The following is a 21,951-nucleotide window of genomic DNA, read 5'->3' on the forward strand; positions in this document are numbered from 1 at the left end:
TTTCTGTGATATTTGAGGTGTTCTGAATTCGGCGTGCTTGTATACAGTGCAGCCCTTAAATTTGGGGTGGCTGTGTGTCTTTGATTTTCAGGTTTCCCAATGTATACGTCCATGAGTGAAAGTGCCCTAGGCTCTGTAGATGAGTTGTTTAGTTGTTTTTGGGAAACACCATGCACTTTTCAGGAGTGGCTGCTGGCAATTTTCCTCCCTCCCATCTGCATAAGAAGGGTCCCTGTTCTCCTCGGCCTGTCCTGCTTTTCTGGATTTTACAATTTTTTCGGATGTCCGTTTTGACTGGTGGGAAGTGAGACTTCTTTTGTGTGTGTACTTGCATTGCCCGCTTGTTGGTTGTCCACATAGTGTTTATGTGTTTTTTCCTCAGTATGTTCTGGAAAACACTTAAATGCCCTCTTTGGAAGAGTGCATCATTGTGGAAGCTCTGCCGATTTTCATGTGCTTTAAAGGCAATTCCAATCTACATCTTGAAGTCTGTTTCCTGGAATTCTGCCTGTCTTTCAAGTCCTCCTGTTAGCCTACCCTCAACAGATTTGTGGATGATAGGTGCCCTTTATAACTCTGCCAGTTTCTGAATTGTTGTGCTCCGTGAGCTCCATTTGTCAACACACATTTTTGTGAGCTGGCCGAAAACCACAGGATTGCTTCAGGCCCTATTCTGGTTCTGGGGCAGCAGGCTGAGACTTTGGTCAATTCCTCTTCCTGATGGGAAATTAGAGTGACTTGTGCCCGTCCAAATGCCTACAGCTTGGCTCTCATTGGTTCCCCCACTTCCCTTTCATGCTCCGCACAATTTGCAAACTTTGTGAAACAGGAGTTTAATGGCACTGAATCCCCAAGTTGTGAGATTGAGAATAAAGCACCTGGAATGTCAAACCCTAGCACCAGGAGAGGAAAATTGAGGAGCGTTTTACAAACTTTTCCCGATCACAAGGTTTCCCATCCTGTGGGTTTTGCATGCATATTTTAATTCTACTAAAATTCCCTTAAACCATGAGAGTTGGGACCCATGGAATGGGAGGCACGCATTATTGCTTTAAAGGTGTACATTTGCTCACCCAACCTCACCAATCCTCTCAGCCCCAAGTGTCCAGCCTTTTGTCTTTTCCAGGTGTGGGTGTGGATGGGGTCAATCCAGGTTGCATCAGAGCCCCTGAACGAATTGTGTAAGAATTTCGCTGTTTTTGTGTTTTGTTTTTGAAATTTATTTATATACTGGGTTTGAGATGATTTTCAGTGCCGTGTTTATGCCACTCTCGGCACACTTGATTTCCTTACGGAAACATATCAGTACATAGGTTTTAAGATTCTTACTAATCAGATATATTCCTCTGAGCGGAATAGGGGGTGTTGAGTCCATTTCACTGAGCAAAGTGTAGGTCTTGTCTATTACATATTTGGTTTATGGAACGGTACCTGTGCTAATATCAAACTCTGGTTTTATGCATCACCCCACCTCACCTTTCCCCTTAAGCAGGCATAGGAGTGTTTTCTAAATGTGAGACTCTGTTTTATTTTCTACTTTAGTTCATGTGTAGCCTTTTTACATTCCCTTCATAAGTGATATCTTAGGACAAGTTTCTTTTTCTGTGTGACTTATTTCACTTAGAATCATCGTACCTATATCCACCCATTATGCTGCTACTGGCCTTATGACATTGATTTCATGGCTGAGGGATATTCCATGGTACGAAAGTACCACTACTTCTTTATCCATTTTTGTCTTTCCTGCAATATTTGAGGTGTTCTGAGGTCGAGGTGCTTGTAAACCGTGCAGCCGTTAAATTTGGGGTGGCTGTGTGTCTTTGATTTTCAGGTTTTCCAACGTATACATCCATGAGTGAAAGTGCCCTAGGCTCTGTAGCTGAGTTGTTTAGTTGTTTTGGGGAAACACCAGGCAGTTCTATGGAGTGAGTGTCTGCTGGCAATTTTCCTCCCTACCATCTTCGTAAGAACGCTCCCTTTTCTCCACTGCCTGTCCTGCTTTTCTGGTTTGTACAATGTTTTTGGATGTCCCTTTTGACCGGTGGGAAGTGAGACTTCTTTTTAGTGCGTATTTGCATTTCCCGCTTGCTTGGTTGGCCACAAAGCGTGTATGCGTTTTTTCCTCAATATGTTCTGGAAAACTCGCATACGCCCTCATGGCCAACGGCCTCATTGTGGAAGTTCTGCCGATTTTCATGTGCTTTAAAGGCGATTCCAATCTACCTCTTGAAGCCTGTTTCCTGGAATTCTGCCTGGCTTTCAAGTCCTCCTGGTTGCCTTCCCTCAACAGATTTTTGGATGATAGTTGTCCTTTATAACTGCAAGTTTCTGAATTGTGGTGCCCATGAGCTCCACTTGTCAACACAAATTTTTGTGAGCTGGCCGCAAAACCGCAGGATTGCTTCAGGCCCTATCCTGGTTTTGGGGGCGGCAGGCTGAGACTTTGGTTCATTCTTCTTCCTGCCAGGAAAATAGAGTGACAGGTGCCCGTCCAAATGCCTACAGCTTGGCTCTCATTGGTTCCTCCTCTTCCCTTTCATCTTGCACACAAGTTGCACACTGTGAGAAACAGGCGGTTGAAGGCACTGACTCGCCAAGTGAGGAGATTGAGAGTAATGAGCCTGGAATGTCGAACCCGAGCACCAGGAGAGGAAAATTGAGGAGCGTTTTAGAAATCTTTCCCGATCACACGGTGTCGCATCCTGTGGGTTTCCCATGCGTGATTTAACTGTACTAACATTCCCTTAAACGTGCAGAGTAGGACCCCATGGCATGGGTGGCACGCATTATTGCTTTAAAGGTGTACATTTGCTCACCCAACCTCACCAATCCTCTCAGCCGCAAGTGTACAGCCTTTTGTCTCATCCAGGTGTGGGTGTACATGGGGTTAATCCAGGTTGCATCAGAGCCCCTGAACGAATTGTGTAAGAATTTCACTGTTTTTGTGATTTGGTTTTGAAATTTATTTTTATAATGGGTTTGAGATGATTTTCACTGCCGTGTTTATGCCAATCTAGGAACACTTGAATCCCTTACGGAGACATATCAGTATATAGGCTTTAACATTTTTACTAGTCAGATATATTCCTCTGCGCGGGATAGGGGGTGCTGAATCCAGTTCACTGAGCAAGGAGTAGGTCTTGTTTATTACATAGTTGGCTTCTGAAAAGGTACCTGTGCTAATATCAAACTCTGATTTTATGCATCAACCCACCTCACCTTTCCCCTTGAGCAGGCATAGGAGTGTTTTCTGAATGTGAGACTCTTTTCTGATTTCTACTTTAGTTCATGTGTAGCCTTTTTACATTCCCTTCATAAGTGATATCTTAGGATAAGTTTCTTTTTCTGTGTGACTTATTTCACTTAGAATCATTGTACCTATATCCACCCATTATGCTGCTACTGGCCTTATGACATTGATTTCATGGCTGAGTGATATTCCATCGTACAAAAGTACCACAACTTTTTTATCCATTTTTGTCTTTTCTGTGATATTTGAGGTGTTCTGAATTCGGCGTGCTTGTATACAGTGCAGCCCTTAAATTTGGGGTGGCTGTGTGTCTTTGATTTTCAGGTTTCCCAATGTATACGTCCATGAGTGAAAGTGCCCTAGGCTCTGTAGATGAGTTGTTTAGTTGTTTTTGGGAAACACCATGCACTTTTCAGGAGTGGCTGCTGGCAATTTTCCTCCCTCCCATCTGCATAAGAAGGGTCCCTGTTCTCCTCGGCCTGTCCTGCTTTTCTGGATTTTACAATTTTTTCGGATGTCCGTTTTGACTGGTGGGAAGTGAGACTTCTTTTGTGTGTGTACTTGCATTGCCCGCTTGTTGGTTGTCCACATAGTGTTTATGTGTTTTTTCCTCAGTATGTTCTGGAAAACACGCAAATGCCCTCTTTGGAAGAGTGCATCATTGTGGAAGCTCTGCCGATTTTCATGTGCTTTAAAGGCAATTCCAATCTACATCTTGAAGTCTGTTTCCTGGAATTCTGCCTGTCTTTCAAGTCCTCCTGTTAGCCTTCCCTCAACAGATTTGTGGATGATAGGTGCCCTTTATAACTCTGCCAGTTTCTGAATTGTTGTGCTCCGTGAGCTCCATTTGTCAACACACATTTTTGTGAGCTGGCCGAAAACCGCAGGATTGCTTCAGGCCCTATTCTGGTTCTGGGGCGGCAGGCTGAGACTTTGGTCAAATCCTCTTCCTGATGGGAAACTAGAGTGACTTGTGCCCGTCCAAATGCCTACAGCTTGGCTCTCATTGGTTCCCCCACTTCCCTTTCATGCTCCGCACAATTTGCAAACTTTGTGAAACAGGAGTTTAACGGCACTGACTCCCCAAGTTGTGAGATTGAGAGTAAAGCACCTGGAATGTCAAACCCGAGCACCAGGAGAGGAAAATTGAGGAGCGTTTTACAAACTTTTCCCGATCACAAGGTTTCCCATCCTGTGGGTTTGAATGCATGATTTAATTCTACTAAAATTCCCTTAAACCATGAGAGTTGGGAACCATGGAACGGGTGGCATGCATTATTGCTTTAAAGGTGTACATTTGCTCACCCAACCTCACCAATCCTCTCAGCCCCAAGTGTCCAGCCTTTTGTCTTTTCCAGGTGTGGGTGTGGATGGGGTCAATCCAGGTTGCATCAGAGCCCCTGAATGAATTGTGTAAGAATTTCACTGTTTTAGTGTTTTGTTTTTGAAATTTATTTATATACCAAGTTTGAGATGATTTTCAGTGCCGTGTTTATGCCGCTCTCGGCACACTTGATTTCCTTACGGAAACATATCAGTACATAGGTTTTAAGATTCTTACTAATCAGATATATTCCTCTGAGTGGAATAGGGGGTGTTGAGTCCATTTCACTGAGCAAAGTGTAGGTCTTGTCTATTACATATTTGGTTTATGGAACGGTACCTGTGCTAATATCAAACTCTGGTTTTATGCATCACCCCACCTCACCTTTCCCCTTAAGCAGGCATAGGAGTGTTTTCTAAATGTGAGACTCTGTTTTGTTTTCTACTTTAGTTCATGTGTAGCCTTTTTACATTCCCTTCATAAGTGATATCTTAGGACAAGTTTCTTTTTCTGTGTGACTTATTTCACTTAGAATCATCGTACCTATATCCACCCATTATGCTGCTACTGGCCTTATGACATTGATTTCATGGCTGAGGGATATTCCATGGTACGAAAGTACCACTACTTCTTTATCCATTTTTGTCTTTCCTGCAATATTTGAGGTGTTCTGAGGTCGAGGTGCTTGTAAACCGTGCAGCCGTTAAATTTGGGGTGGCTGTGTGTCTTTGATTTTCAGGTTTTCCAACGTATACATCCATGAGTGAAAGTGCCCTAGGCTCTGTAGCTGAGTTGATTAGTTGTTTTTGGGAAAAACCAGGCAGTTCTCTGGAGTGAGTGTCTGCTGGCAATTTTCCTCCCTACCATCTTTGTAAGAACGCTCCCTTTTCTCCACTGCCTGTCCTGCTTTTCTGGTTTGTACAATGTTTTCGGATGTCCCTTTTGACCGGTGGGAAGTGAGACTTCTTTTTAGTGCGTATTTGCATTTCCCGCTTGCTTGGTTGGCCACAAAGCGTGTATGCGTTTTTTCCTCAATATGTTCTGGAAAACTCGCATACGCCCTCATGACCAACGGCCTCATTGTGGAAGTTCTGCCGATTTTCATGTGCTTTAAAGGCGATTCCAATCTACCTCTTGAAGCCTGTTTCCTGGAATTCTGCCTGGCTTTCAAGTCCTCCTGGTTGCCTTCCCTCAACAGATTTTTGGATGATAGTTGTCCTTTATAACTGCAAGTTTCTGAATTGTTGTGCCCATGAGCTCCACTTGTCAACACAAATTTTTGTGAGCTGGCCGCAAAACCGCAGGATTGCTTCAGGCCCTATCCTGGTTTTGGGGCCGGCAGGCTGAGACTTTGGTTCATTCTTCTTCCTGCCAGGAAAATAGAGTGACAGGTGCCCGTCCAAATGCCTACAGCTTGGCTCTCATTGGTTCCTCCTCTTCCCTTTCATCCTGCACACAAGTTGCAAACTGAGAAACAGGCGGTTAAAGGCACTGACTCGCCAAGTGGGGAGATTGAGAGTAATGAGCCTGGAATGTCGAACCCGAGCACCAGGAGAGGAAAATTGAGGAGCGTTTTAGAAATCTTTCCCGATCACACGGTGTCGCATCCTGTGGGTTTCCCATGCGTGATTTAACTGTAGTAACATTCCCTTAAACATGCAGAGTAGGGCCCCACGGCATGGGCGGCACACATTATTGCTTTAAAGGTGTACATTTGCTCACCCAACCTCACCAATCCTCTCAGCCGCAAGTGTCCAGCCTTTTGTCTCATCCAGGTGTGGGTGTACATGGGGTCAATCCAGGTTGCATCAGAGCCCCTGAACGAATTGTGTAAGAATTTCACTGTTTTTGTGATTTGGTTTTGAAATTTATTTTTATAATGGGTTTGAGATGATTTTCACTGCCGTGTTTATGCCAATCTAGGAACACTTGAATCCCTTACGGAGACATATCAGTATATATGTTTTAAGATTTTTACTAGTCAGATATATTCCTCTGCGCGGGATAGGGGGTGCTGAGTCCAGTTCACTGAGCAAGGGGTAGGTCTTGTCTATTACATAGTTGGCTTATGAAAAGGTACCTGTGTTAATATCAAACTCTGATTTTATGCATCAACCCACCTCACCTTTCCCCTTGAGCAGGCATAGGAGTGTTTTCAGATTGTGAGACTCTGTTCTGATTTCTACTTTAGTCCATGTGTAGCCTTTTTACATTCCCTTCATAAGTGATATCTTAGGATAAGTTTCTTTTTCTGTGTGACTTATTTCACTTAGTATCATTGTACCTATATCCACCCATTATGCTGCTACTGGCCTTATGACATTGATTTCATGGCTGAGTGATATTCCATCGTACAAAAGTACCACAACTTTTAAATCTTTTTTTTTTTGTATTTTCTGCGATATTTGAGGTGTTCTGAAGTCGAGGTGCTTGTAAACAGAGCAGCCCTTAACTTTGGGGTGGCTGTGTCTTGTTGATTTTCAGGTTTCCCAAGGTATACGTCCATGAGTGAAAGTGCCCTAGGCTCTGTAGCTGAGATGTTTAGTTGTTTTTGGGAAACACCATGCACTTCTCCGGAGTGGCTGCTGGCAATTTTCCTCCCTCCCATCTGCATAAGAAGGGTCCCTGTTCTCCTCGGCCTGTCCTGCTTTTCTGGATTTTACAATTTTTTCGGATGTCCGTTTTGACTGGTGGGAAGTGAGACTTCTTTTTAGTGTGTACTTGCATTGCCCGCTTGTTGGTTGTCCACATAGTGTTTATGTGTTTTTTCCTCAGTATGTTCTGGAAAACACTTAAATGCCCTCTTTGGAAGAGTGCATCATTGTGGAAGCTCTGCCGATTTTCATGTGCTTTAAAGGCAATTCCAATCTACATCTTGAAGTCTGTTTCCTGGAATTCTGCCTGTCTTTCAAGTCCTCCTGTTAGCCTACCCTCAACAGATTTGTGGATGATAGGTGCCCTTTATAACTCTGCCAGTTTCTGAATTGTTGTGCTCCGTGAGCTCCATTTGTCAACACACATTTTTGTGAGCTGGCCGAAAACCGCAGGATTGCTTCAGGCCCTATTCTGGTTCTGGGGCGGCAGGCTGAGACTTTGGTCAATTCCTCTTCCTGATGGGAAATTAGAGTGACTTGTGCCCGTCCAAATGCCTACAGCTTGGCTCTCATTGGTTCCCCCACTTCCCTTTCATGCTCCGCACAATTTGCAAACTTTGTGAAACAGGAGTTTAACGGCACTGACTCCCCAAGTTGTGAGATTGAGAATAAAGCACCTGGAATGTCAAACCCGAGCACCAGGAGAGGAAAATTGAGGAGCGTTTTACAAACCTTTCCCGATCACAAGGATTCCCATCCTGTGGGTTTGAATGCATGATTTAATTCTACTAAAATTCCCTTAAACCATGAGAGTTGGGAACCATGGAACGGGTGGCACGCATTATTGCTTTAAAGGTGTACATTTGCTCACCCAACCTCACCAATCCTCTCAGCCCCAAGTGTCCAGCCTTTTGTCTTTTCCAGGTGTGGGTGTGGATGGGGTCAATCCAGGTTGCATCAGAGCTCCTGAATGAATTGTGTAAGAATTTCACTGTTTTAGTGTTTTGTTTTTGAAATTTATTTATATACTGGGTTTGAGGTAATTTTCAGCACCGTGTTTATGCCACTCTCGGCACACTTGATTTCCTTACGGAGACATATCAGTACATAGGTTTTAAGATTCTTAATAATCAGATATATTCCTCTGAGCGCAATAGTGGGTGTTGAGTCCATTTCACTGAGCAAAGTGTAGGTCTTGTCTATTACATATTTGGTTTATGGAACGGTACCTGTGCTAATATCAAACTCTGGTTTTATGCATCACCCCACCTCACCCTTCCCCTTAAGCAGGCATAGGAGTGTTTTCTAAATGTGAGACTCTGTTTTGTTTTCTACTTTAGTTCATGTGTAGCCTTTTTACATTCCCTTCATAAGTGATATCTTAGGACAAGTTTCTTTTTCTGTGTGACTTATTTCACTTAGAATCATCGTACCTATATCCACCCATTATGCTGCTACTGGCCTTATGACATTGATTTCATGGCTGAGGGATATTCCATGGTACGAAAGTACCACTACTTCTTTATCCATTTTTGTCTTTCCTGCAATAATTGAGGTGTTCTGAGGTCGAGGTGCTTGTAAACCGTGCAGCCGTTAAATTTGGGGTGGCTGTGTGTCTTTGAGTTTCAGGTTTTCCAACGTATACATCCATGAGTGAAAGTGCCCTAGGCTCTGTAGCTGAGTTGTTTAGTTGTTTTGGGGAAACAGGCAGTTCTATGGAGTGAGTGTCTGCTGGCAATTTTCCTCCCTACCATCTTCGTAAGAACGCTCCCTTTTCTCCACTGCCTGTCCTGCTTTTCTGGTTTGTACAATATTTTCGGATGTCCCTTTTGACCGGTGGGAAGTGAGACTTCTTTTTAGTGCGTATTTGCATTTCCCGCTTGCTTGGTTGGCCACAAAGCGTGTATGCGTTTTTTCCTCAATATGTTCTGGAAAACTCGCATACGCCCTCATGGCCAACGGCCTCATTGTGGAAGTTCTGCCGATTTTCATGTGCTTTAAAGGCGATTCCAATCTACCTCTTGAAGCCTGTTTCCTGGAATTCTGCCTGGCTTTCAAGTCCTCCTGGTTGCCTTCCCTCAACAGATTTTTGGATGATAGTTGTCCTTTATAACTGCAAGTTTCTGAATTGTTGTGCCCATGAGCTCCACTGGTCAACACAATTTTTTGTGAGCTGGCCGCAAAACCGCAGGATTGCTTCAGGCCCTATCCTGGTTTTGGGGGCGGCAGGCTGAGACTTTGGTTCATTCTTCTTCCTGCCAGGAAAATAGAGTGACATGTGCCCGTCCAAATGCCTACAGCTTGGCTCTCATTGGTTCCTCCTCTTCCCTTTCATCCTGCACACAAGTTGCAAACTGTGAGAAACAGGCGGTTAAAGGCACTGACTCCCCAAGTGGGGAGATTGAGAGTAATGAGCCTGGAATGTCGAACCCGAGCACCAGGAGAGGAAAATTGAGGAGCGTTTTAGAAATCTTTCCCGATCACATGGTGTCGCATCCTGTGGGTTTCCCATGCGTGATTTAATTGTACTAACATTCCCTTAAACGTGCAGAGTAGGGCCCCATGGCATGGGCGGCACGCATTATTGCTTTAAAGGTGTACATTTGCTCACCCAACCTCACCAATCCTCTCAGCCGCAAGTGTCCAGCCTTTTGTCTCATCCAGGTGTGGGTGTACATGGGGTCAATCCAGGTTGCATCAGAGCCCCTGAACGAATTGTGTAAGAATTTCACTGTTTTTGTGATTTGGTTTTGAAATTTATTTTTATAATGGGTTTGAGATGATTTTCACTGCCGTGTTTATGCCAATCTAGGAACACTTGAATCCCTTATGGAGCCATATCAGTATATAGGTTTTAAGATTTTTACTAGTCAGATATATTCCTCTGCACGGGATAGGGGGTGCTGAGTCCAGTTCACTGAGCAAGGAGTAGGTCTTGTCTATTACATAGTTGGCTTATGAAAAGGTACCTGTGTTAATATCAAACTCTGATTTTATGCATCAACCCACCTCACCTTTCCCCTTGAGCAGGCATAGGAGTGTTTTCAGATTGTGAGACTCTGTTCTGATTTCTACTTTAGTCCATGTGTAGCCTTTTTACATTCCCTTCATAAGTGATATCTTAGGATAAGTTTCTTTTTCTGTGTGAGTTATTTCACTTAGAATCATCATACCTATATCCACCCATTATGCTGCTACTGGCCTTATGACATTGATTTCATGGCTGAGGGATATTCCATCGTACAAAAGTACCACAACTTTTAAATCTTTTTTTTTTGTATTTTCTGCGATATTTGAGGTGTTCTGAAGTCGAGGTGCTTGTAAACAGAGCAGCCCTTAACTTTGGTGTGGCTGTGTCTTGTTGATTTTCAGGTTTCCCAAGGTATACGTCCATGGGTGAAAGTGCCCTAGGCTCTGTAGCTGAGATGTTTAGTTGTTTTTGGGAAACACCATGCACTTCTCCGGAGTGGCTGCTGGCAATTTTCCTCCCTCCCATCTGCATAAGAAGGGTCCCTGTTCTCCTCGGCCTGTCCTGCTTTTCTGGATTTTACAATTTTTTCGGATGTCCGTTTTGACTGGTGGGAAGTGAGACTTCTTTTTAGTGTGTACTTGCATTGCCCGCTTGTTGGTTGTCCACATAGTGTTTATGTGTTTTTTCCTCAGTATGTTCTGGAAAACACTTAAATGCCCTCTTTGGAAGAGTGCATCATTGTGGAAGCTCTGCCGATTTTCATGTGCTTTAAAGGCAATTCCAATCTACATCTTGAAGTCTGTTTCCTGGAATTCTGCCTGTCTTTCAAGTCCTCCTGTTAGCCTACCCTCAACAGATTTGTGGATGATAGGTGCCCTTTATAACTCTGCCAGTTCCTGAATTGTTGTGCTCCGTGAGCTCCATTTGTCAACACACATTTTTGTGAGCTGGCCGAAAACCACAGGATTGCTTCAGGCCCTATTCTGGTTCTGGGGCAGCAGGCTGAGACTTTGGTCAATTCCTCTTCCTGATGGGAAATTAGAGTGACTTGTGCCCGTCCAAATGCCTACAGCTTGGCTCTCATTGGTTCCCCCACTTCCCTTTCATGCTCCGCACAATTTGCAAACTTTGTGAAACAGGAGTTTAACGGCACTGACTCCCCAAGTTGTGAGATTGAGAATAAAGCACCTGGAATGTCAAACCCGAGCACCAGGAGAGGAAAAGTGAGGAGTGTTTTACAAACTTTTCCCGATCACAAGGTTTCCCATCCTGTGGGTTTGAATGCATGATTTAATTCTACTAAAATTCCCTTAAACCATGAGAGTTGGGAACCATGGAACGGGTGGCACGCATTATTGCTTTAAAGGTGTACATTTGCTCACCCAACCTCACCAATCCTCTCAGCCCCAAGTGTCCAGCCTTTTGTCTTTTCCAGGTGTGGGTGTGGATGGGGTCAATCCAGGTTGCATCAGAGCCCCTGAATGAATTGTGTAAGAATTTCACTGTTTTAGTGTTTTGTTTTTGAAATTTATTTATATACTGGGTTTGAGATGATTTTCAGTGCCGTGTTTATGCCGCTCTCGGCACACTTGATTTCCTTACGGAGACATATCAGTACGTAGGTTTTAAGATTCTTACTAGTCAGATATATTCCTCTGCGCAGAATAGGGGGTGTTGAGTCCATTTCACTGAGCAAAGTGTAGGTCTTGTCTATTACATATTTGGTTTATGGAACGGTACCTGTGCTAATATCAAACTCTGGTTTTATGCATCACCCCACCTCACCCTTCCCCTTAAGCAGGCATAGGAGTGTTTTCTAGATGTGAGACTCTGTTTTGTTTTCTACTTTAGTTCATGTGTAGCCTTTTTACATTCCCTTCAAAAGTGATATCTTAGGATAAGTTTCTTTTTCTGTGTGACTTATTTCACTTAGAATCATCGTACCTCTATCCACCCATTATGCTGCTACTGGCCTTATGACATTGATTTCATGGCTGAGGGATATTCCTTGGTACGAAAGTACCACTACTTCTTTATCCATTTTTGTCTTTCCTGCAATATTTGAGGTGTTCTGAGGTCGAGGTGCTTGTAAACCGTGCAGCCGTTAAATTTGGGGTGGCTGTGTGTCTTTGATTTTCAGGTTTTCCAACGTATACATCCATGAGTGAAAGTGCCCTAGGCTCTGTAGCTGAGTTGATTAGTTGTTTTTGGGAAAAACCAGGCAGTTCTCTGGAGTGAGTGTCTGCTGGCAATTTTTCTCCCTACCATCTTTGTAAGAACGCTCCCTTTTCTCCACTGCCTGTCCTGCTTTTCTGGTTTGTACAATGTTTTCAGATGTCCCTTTTGACCGGTGGGAAGTGAGACTTCTTTTTAGTGCGTATTTGCATTTCCCGCTTGCTTGGTTGGCCACAAAGCGTGTATGCGTTTTTTCCTCAATATGTTCTGGAAAACTCGCATACGCCCTCATGGCCAACGGCCTCATTGTGGAAGTTCTGCCGATTTTCATGTGCTTTAAAGGCGATTCCAATCTACCTCTTGAAGCCTGTTTCCTGGAATTCTGCCTGGCTTTCAAGTCCTCCTGGTTGCCTTCCCTCAACAGATTTTTGGATGATAGTTGTCCTTTATAACTGCAAGTTTCTGAATTGTTGTGCCCATGAGCTCCACTGGTCAACACAAATTTTTGTGAGCTGGCCGCAAAACCGCAGGATTGCTTCAGGCCCTATCCTGGTTTTGGGGGCGGCAGGCTGAGACTTTGGTTCATTCTTCTTCCTGCCAGGAAAATAGAGTGACAGGTGCCCGTCCAAATGCCTACAGCTTGGCTCTCATTGGTTCCTCCTCTTCCCTTTCATCCTGCACACAAGTTGCAAACTGTGAGAAACAGGCGGTTAAAGGCACTGACTCGCCAAGTGGGGAGATTGAGAGTAATGAGCCTGGAATGTCGAACCCGAGCACCAGGAGAGGAAAATTGAGGAGCGTTTTAGAAATCTTTCCCGATCACACGGTGTCGCATCCTGTGGGTTTCCCATGCGTGATTTAACTGTAGTAACATTCCCTTAAACATGCAGAGTAGGGCCCCACGGCATGGGCGGCACGCATTATTGCTTTAAAGGTGTACATTTGCTCACCCAACCTCACCAATCCTCTCAGCCGCAAGTGTCCAGCCTTTTGTCTCATCCAGGTGTGGGTGTACATGGGGTCAATCCAGGTTGCATCAGAGCCCCTGAACGAATTGTGTAAGAATTTCACTGTTTTTGTGATTTGGTTTTGAAATTTATTTTTATAATGGGTTTGAGATGATTTTCACTGCCGTGTTTATGCCAATCTAGGAACACTTGAATCCCTTACGGAGACATATCAGTATATATGTTTTAAGATTTTTACTAGTCAGATATATTCCTCTGCGCGGGATAGGGGGTGCTGAGTCCAGTTCACTGAGCAAGGGGTAGGTCTTGTCTATTACATAGTTGGCTTATGAAAAGGTACCTGTGTTAATATCAAACTCTGATTTTATGCATCAACCCACCTCACCTTTCCCCTTGAGCAGGCATAGGAGTGTTTTCAGATTGTGAGACTCTGTTCTGATTTCTACTTTAGTCCATGTGTAGCCTTTTTACATTCCCTTCATAAGTGATATCTTAGGATAAGTTTCTTTTTCTGTGTGAGTTATTTCACTTAGAATCATTGTACCTATATCCACCCATTATGCTGCTACTGGCCTTATGACATTGATTTCATGGCTGAGTGATATTCCATCGTACAAAAGTACCACAACTTTTAAATCTTTTTTTTTTTGTATTTTCTGCGATATTTGAGGTGTTCTGAAGTCGAGGTGCTTGTAAACAGAGCAGCCCTTAACTTTGGGGTGGCTGTGTCTTGTTGATTTTCAGGTTTCCCAAGGTATACGTCCATGAGTGAAAGTGCCCTAGGCTCTGTAGCTGAGATGTTTAATTGTTTTTGGGAAACACCATGCACTTCTCCGGAGTGGCTGCTGGCAATTTTCCTCCCTCCCATCTGCATAAGAAGGGTCCCTGTTCTCCTAGGCCTGTCCTGCTTTTCTGGATTTTACAATTTTTTCGGATGTCCGTTTTGACTGGTGGGAAGTGAGACTTCTTTTTAGTGTGTACTTGCATTGCCCGCTTGTTGGTTGTCCACATAGTGTTTATGTGTTTTTTCCTCAGTATGTTCTGGAAAACACTTAAATGCCCTCTTTGGAAGAGTGCATCATTGTGGAAGCTCTGCCGATTTTCATGTGCTTTAAAGGCAATTCCAATCTACATCTTGAAGTCTGTTTCCTGGAATTCTGCCTGTCTTTCAAGTCCTCCTGTTAGCCTACCCTCAACAGATTTGTGGATGATAGGTGCCCTTTATAACTCTGCCAGTTTCTGAATTGTTGTGCTCCGTGAGCTCCATTTGTCAACACACATTTTTGTGAGCTGGCCGAAAACCGCAGGATTGCTTCAGGCCCTATTCTGGTTCTGGGGCGGCAGGCTGAGACTTTGGTCAATTCCTCTTCCTGATGGGAAATTAGAGTGACTTGTGCCCGTCCAAATGCCTACAGCTTGGCTCTCATTGGTTCCCCCACTTCCCTTTCATGCTCCGCACAATTTGCAAACTTTGTGAAACAGGAGTTTAACGGCACTGACTCCCCAAGTTGTGAGATTGAGAATAAAGCACCTGGAATGTCAAACCCGAGCACCAGGAGAGGAAAATTGAGGAGCGTTTTACAAACTTTTCCCGATCACAAGGTTTCCCATCCTGTGGGTTTGAATGCATGATTTAATTCTACTAAAATTCCCTTAAACCATGAGAGTTGGGAACCATGGAACGGGTGGCACGCATTATTGCTTTAAAGGTGTACATTTGCTCACCCAACCTCACCAATCCTCTCAGCCCCAAGTGTCCAGCCTTTTGTCTTTTCCAGGTGTGGGTGTGGATGGGGTCAATCCAGGTTGCATCAGAGCTCCTGAATGAATTGTGTAAGAATTTCTCTGTTTTAGTGTTTTGTTTTTGAAATTTATTTATATACTGGGTTTGAGGTAATTTTCAGCACCGTGTTTATGCCGCTCTCGGCACACTTGATTTCCTTACGGAGACATATCAGTACATAGGTTTTAAGATTCTTAATAATCAGATATATTCCTCGGAGCGGAATAGTGGGTGTTGAGTCCATTTCACTGAGCAAAGTGTAGGTCTTGTCTATTACATATTTGGTTTATGGAACGGTACCTGTGCTAATATCAAACTCTGGTTTTATGCATCACCCCACCTCACCCTTCCCCTTAAGCAGGCATAGGAGTGTTTTCTAAATGTGAGACTCTGTTTTGTTTTCTACTTTAGTTCATGTGTAGCCTTTTTACATTCCCTTCATAAGTGATATCTTAGGATAAGTTTCTTTTTCTGTGTGACTTATTTCACTTAGAATCATCGTACCTATATCCACCCATTATGCTGCTACTGGCCTTATGACATTGATTTCATGGCTGAGGGATATTCCATGGTACGAAAGTACCACTACTTCTTTATCCATTTTTGTCTTTCCTGCAATAATTGAGGTGTTCTGAGGTCGAGGTGCTTGTAAACCGTGCAGCCGTTAAATTTGGGGTGGCTGTGTGTCTTTGATTTTCAGGTTTTCCAACGTATACATCCATGAGTGAAAGTGCCCTAGGCTCTGTAGCTGAGTTGTTTAGTTGTTTTGGGGAAACACCAGGCAGTTCTATGGAGTGAGTGTCTGCTGGCAATTTTCCTCCCTACCATCTTCGTAAGAACGCTCCCTTTTCTCCACTGCCTGTCCTGCTTTTCTGGTTTGTACAATATTTTCGGATGTCCCTTTTGACCGGTGGGAAGTGAGACTTCTTTTTAGTGCGTATTTGCATTTCCCGCTTGCTTGGTTGGCCACAAAGCGTGTATCCGTTTTTTCCTCAATATGTTCTGGAAAACTCGCATACGCCCTCATGGCCAACGGCCTCATTGTGGAAGTTCTGCCGATTTTCATGTGCTTTAAAGGCGATTCCAATCTACCTCTTGAAGCCTGTTTCCTGGAATTCTGCCTGGCTTTCAAGTCCTCCTGGTTGCCTTCCCTCAACAGATTTTTGGATGATAGTTGTCCTTTATAACTGCAAGTTTCTGAATTGTTGTGCCCATGAGCTCCACTGGTCAACACAATTTTTTGTGAGCTGGCCGCAAAACCGCAGGATTGCTTCAGGCCCTATCCTGGTTTTGGGGGCGGCAGGCTGAGACTTTGGTTCATTCTTCTTCCTGCCAGGAAAATAGAGTGACATGTGCCCGTCCAAATACCTACAGCTTGGCTCTCATTGGTTCCTCCTCTTCCCTTTCATCCTGCACACAAGTTGCAAACTGTGAGAAACAGGCGGTTAAAGGCACTGACTCCCCAAGTGGGGAGATTGAGAGTAATGAGCCTGGAATGTCGAACCCGAGCACCAGGAGAGGAAAATTGAGGAGCGTTTTAGAAATCTTTCCCGATCACATGGTGTCGCATCCTGTGGGTTTCCCATGCGTGATTTAATTGTACTAACATTCCCTTAAACGTGCAGAGTAGGGCCCCATGGCATGGGCGGCACGCATTATTGCTTTAAAGGTGTACATTTGCTCACCCAACCTCACCAATCCTCTCAGCCGCAAGTGTCCAGCCTTTTGTCTCATCCAGGTGTGGGTGTACATGGGGTCAATCCAGGTTGCATCAGAGCCCCTGAACGAATTGTGTAAGAATTTCACTGTTTTTGTGATTTGGTTTTGAAATTTATTTTTATAATGGGTTTGAGATGATTTTCACTGCCGTGTTTATGCCAATCTAGGAACACTTGAATCCCTTATGGAGCCATATAAGTATATAGGTTTTAAGATTTTTACTAGTCAGATATATTCCTCTGCACGGGATAGGGGGTGCTGAGTCCAGTTCACTGAGCAAGGAGTAGGTCTTGTCTATTACATAGTTGGCTTATGAAAAGGTACCTGTGTTAATATCAAACTCTGATTTTATGCATCAACCCACCTCACCTTTCCCCTTGAGCAGGCATAGGAGTGTTTTCAGATTGTGAGACTCTGTTCTGATTTCTACTTTAGTCCATGTGTAGCCTTTTTACATTCCCTTCATAAGTGATATCTTAGGATAAGTTTCTTTTTCTGTGCGAGTTATTTCACTTTGAATCATCATACCTATATCCACCCATTATGCTGCTACTGGCCTTATGACATTGATTTCATGGCTGAGGGATATTCCATCGTACAAAAGTACCACAACTTTTAAATCTTTTTTTTTGTATTTTCTGCGATATTTGAGGTGTTCTGAAGTCGAGGTGCTTGTAAACAGAGCAGCCATTAACTTTGGGGTGGCTGTGTCTTGTTGATTTTCAGGTTTCCCAAGGTATACGTCCATGGGTGAAAGTGCCCTAGGCTCTGTAGCTGAGATGTTTAGTTGTTTTTGGGAAACACCATGCACTTCTCCGGAGTGGCTGCTGGCAATTTTCCTCCCTCCCATCTGCATAAGAAGGGTCCCTGTTCTCCTCGGCCTGTCCTGCTTTTCTGGATTTTACAATTTTTTCGGATGTCCGTTTTGACTGGTGGGAAGTGAGACTTCTTTTTAGTGTGTACTTGCATTGCCCGCTTGTTGGTTGTCCACATAGTGTTTATGTGTTTTTTCCTCAGTATGTTCTGGAAAACACTTAAATGCCCTCTTTGGAAGAGTGCATCATTGTGGAAGCTCTGCCGATTTTCATGTGCTTTAAAGGCAATTCCAATCTACATCTTGAAGTCTGTTTCCTGGAATTCTGCCTGTCTTTCAAGTCCTCCTGTTAGCCTACCCTCAACAGATTTGTGGATGATAGGTGCCCTTTATAACTCTGCCAGTTTCTGAATTGTTGTGCTCCGTGAGCTCCATTTGTCAACACACATTTTTGTGAGCTGGCCGAAAACCACAGGATTGCTTCAGGCCCTATTCTGGTTCTGGGGCAGCAGGCTGAGACTTTGGTCAATTCCTCTTCCTGATGGGAAATTAGAGTGACTTGTGCCCGTCCAAATGCCTACAGCTTGGCTCTCATTGGTTCCCCCACTTCCCTTTCATGCTCCGCACAATTTGCAAACTTTGTGAAACAGGAGTTTAACGGCACTGACTCCCCAAGTTGTGAGATTGAGAATAAAGCACCTGGAATGTCAAACCCGAGCACCAGGAGAGGAAAAGTGAGGAGTGTTTTACAAACTTTTCCCGATCACAAGGTTTCCCATCCTGTGGGTTTGAATGCATGATTTAATTCTACTAAAATTCCCTTAAACCATGAGAGTTGGGAACCATGGAACGGGTGGCACGCATTATTGCTTTAAAGGTGTACATTTGCTCACCCAACCTCACCAATCCTCTCAGCCCCAAGTGTCCAGCCTTTTGTCTTTTCCAGGTGTGGGTGTGGATGGGGTCAATCCAGGTTGCATCAGAGCCCCTGAATGAATTGTGTAAGAATTTCACTGTTTTAGTGTTTTGTTTTTGAAATTTATTTATATACTGGGTTTGAGATGATTTTCAGTGCCGTGTTTATGCCGCTCTCGGCACACTTGATTTCCTTACGGAGACATATCAGTACGTAGGTTTTAAGATTCTTACTAGTCAGATATATTCCTCTGCGCGGAATAGGGGGTGTTGAGTCCATTTCACTGAGCAAAGTGTAGGTCTTGTCTATTACATATTTGGTTTATGGAACGGTACCTGTGCTAATATCAAACTCTGGTTTTATGCATCACCCCACCTCACCCTTCCCCTTAAGCAGGCATAGGAGTGTTTTCTAGATGTGAGACTCTGTTTTGTTTTCTACTTTAGTTCATGTGTAGCCTTTTTACATTCCCTTCAAAAGTGATATCTTAGGATAAGTTTCTTTTTCTGTGTGACTTATTTCACTTAGAATCATCGTACCTCTATCCACCCATTATGCTGCTACTGGCCTTATGACATTGATTTCATGGCTGAGGGATATTCCATGGTACGAAAGTACCACTACTTCTTTATCCATTTTTGTCTTTCCTGCAATATTTGAGGTGTTCTGAGGTCGAGGTGCTTGTAAACCGTGCAGCCGTTAAATTTGGGGTGGCTGTGTGTCTTTGATTTTCAGGTTTTCCAACGTATACATCCATGAGTGAAAGTGCCCTAGGCTCTGTAGCTGAGTTGATTAGTTGTTTTTGGGAAAAACCAGGCAGTTCTCTGGAGTGAGTGTCTGCTGGCAATTTTCCTCCCTACCATCTTTGTAAGAACGCTCCCTTTTCTCCACTGCCTGTCCTGCTTTTCTGGTTTGTACAATGTTTTCGGATGTCCCTTTTGACCGGTGGGAAGTGAGACTTCTTTTTAGTGCGTATTTGCATTTCCCGCTTGCTTGGTTGGCCACAAAGCGTGTATGCGTTTTTTCCTCAATATGTTCTGGAAAACTCGCATACGCCCTCATGGCCAACGGCCTCATTGTGGAAGTTCTGCCGATTTTCATGTGCTTTAAAGGCGATTCCAATCTACCTCTTGAAGCCTGTTTCCTGGAATTCTGCCTGGCTTTCAAGTCCTCCTGGTTGCCTTCCCTCAACAGATTTTTGGATGATAGTTGTCCTTTATAACTGCAAGTTTCTGAATTGTTGTGCCCATGAGCTCCACTTGTCAACACAAATTTTTGTGAGCTGGCCGCAAAACCGCAGGATTGCTTCAGGCCCTATCCTGGTTTTGGGGGCGGCAGGCTGAGACTTTGGTTCATTCTTCTTCCTGCCAGGAAAATAGAGTGACAGGTGCCCGTCCAAATGCCTACAGCTTGGCTCTCATTGGTTCCTCCTCTTCCCTTTCATCCTGCACACAAGTTGCAAACTGTGAGAAACAGGCGGTTAAAGGCACTGACTCGCCAAGTTGGGAGATTGAGAGTAATGAGCCTGGAATGTCGAACCCGAGCACCAGGAGAGGAAAATTGAGGAGCGTTTTAGAAATCTTTCCCGATCACACGGTGTCGCATCCTGTGGGTTTCCCATGCGTGATTTAACTGTAGTAACATTCCCTTAAACATGCAGAGTAGGGCCCCACGGCATGGGCGGCACACATTATTGCTTTAAAGGTGTACATTTGCTCACCCAACCTCACCAATCCTCTCAGCCGCAAGTGTCCAGCCTTTTGTCTCATCCAGGTGTGGGTGTACATGGGGTCAATCCAGGTTGCATCAGAGCCCCTGAACGAATTGTGTAAGAATTTCACTGTTTTTGTGATTTGGTTTTGAAATTTATTTTTATAATGGGTTTGAGATGATTTTCACTGCCGTGTTTATGCCAATCTAGGAACACTTGAATCCCTTACGGAGACATATCAGTATATATGTTTTAAGATTTTTACTAGTCAGATATATTCCTCTGCGCGGGATAGGGGGTGCTGAGTCCAGTTCACTGAGCAAGGGGTAGGTCTTGTCTATTACATAGTTGGCTTATGAAAAGGTACCTGTGTTAATATCAAACTCTGATTTTATGCATCAACCCACCTCACCTTTCCCCTTGAGCAGGCATAGGAGTGTTTTCAGATTGTGAGACTCTGTTCTGATTTCTACTTTAGTCCATGTGTAGCCTTTTTACATTCCCTTCATAAGTGATATCTTAGGATAAGTTTCTTTTTCTGTGTGACTTATTTCACTTAGAATCATTGTACCTATATCCACCCATTATGCTGCTACTGGCCTTATGACATTGATTTCATGGCTGAGTGATATTCCATCGTACAAAAGTACCACAACTTTTAAATCTTTTTTTTTTTTGTATTTTCTGCGATATTTGAGGTGTTCTGAAGTCGAGGTGCTTGTAAACAGAGCAGCCCTTAACTTTGGGGTGGCTGTGTCTTGTTGATTTTCAGGTTTCCCAAGGTATACGTCCATGAGTGAAAGTGCCCTAGGCTCTGTAGCTGAGATGTTTAGTTGTTTTTGGGAAACACCATGCACTTCTCCGGAGTGGCTGCTGGCAATTTTCCTCCCTCCCATCTGAATAAGAAGGGTCCCTGTTCTCCTCGGCCTGTCCTGCTTTTCTGGATTTTACAATTTTTTCGGATGTCCGTTTTGACTGGTGGGAAGTGAGACTTCTTTTTAGTGTGTACTTGCATTGCCCGCTTGTTGGTTGTCCACATAGTGTTTATGTGTTTTTTCCTCAGTATGTTCTGGAAAACACTTAAATGCCCTCTTTGGAAGAGTGCATCATTGTGGAAGCTCTGCCGATTTTCATGTGCTTTAAAGGCAATTCCAATCTACATCTTGAAGTCTGTTTCCTGGAATTCTGCCTGTCTTTCAAGTCCTCCTGTTAGCCTACCCTCAACAGATTTGTGGATGATAGGTGCCCTTTATAACTCTGCCAGTTTCTGAATTGTTGTGCTCCGTGAGCTCCATTTGTCAACACACATTTTTGTGAGCTGGCCGAAAACCGCAGGATTGCTTCAGGCCCTATTCTGGTTCTGGGGCGGCAGGCTGAGACTTTGGTCAATTCCTCTTCCTGATGGGAAATTAGAGTGACTTGTGCCCGTCCAAATGCCTACAGCTTGGCTCTCATTGGTTCCCCCACTTCCCTTTCATGCTCCGCACAATTTGCAAACTTTGTGAAACAGGAGTTTAACGGCACTGACTCCCCAAGTTGTGAGATTGAGAATAAAGCACCTGGAATGTCAAACCCGAGCACCAGGAGAGGAAAATTGAGGAGCGTTTTACAAACTTTTCCCGATCACAAGGTTTCCCATCCTGTGGGTTTGAATGCATGATTTAATTCTACTAAAATTCCCTTAAACCATGAGAGTTGGGAACCATGGAACGGGTGGCACGCATTA

This window comes from Mesoplodon densirostris, chromosome 3, assembly GCF_025265405.1.
Source record: "Mesoplodon densirostris isolate mMesDen1 chromosome 3, mMesDen1 primary haplotype, whole genome shotgun sequence".
NCBI classification, from domain to species: Eukaryota; Metazoa; Chordata; class Mammalia; order Artiodactyla; family Ziphiidae; genus Mesoplodon; species Mesoplodon densirostris.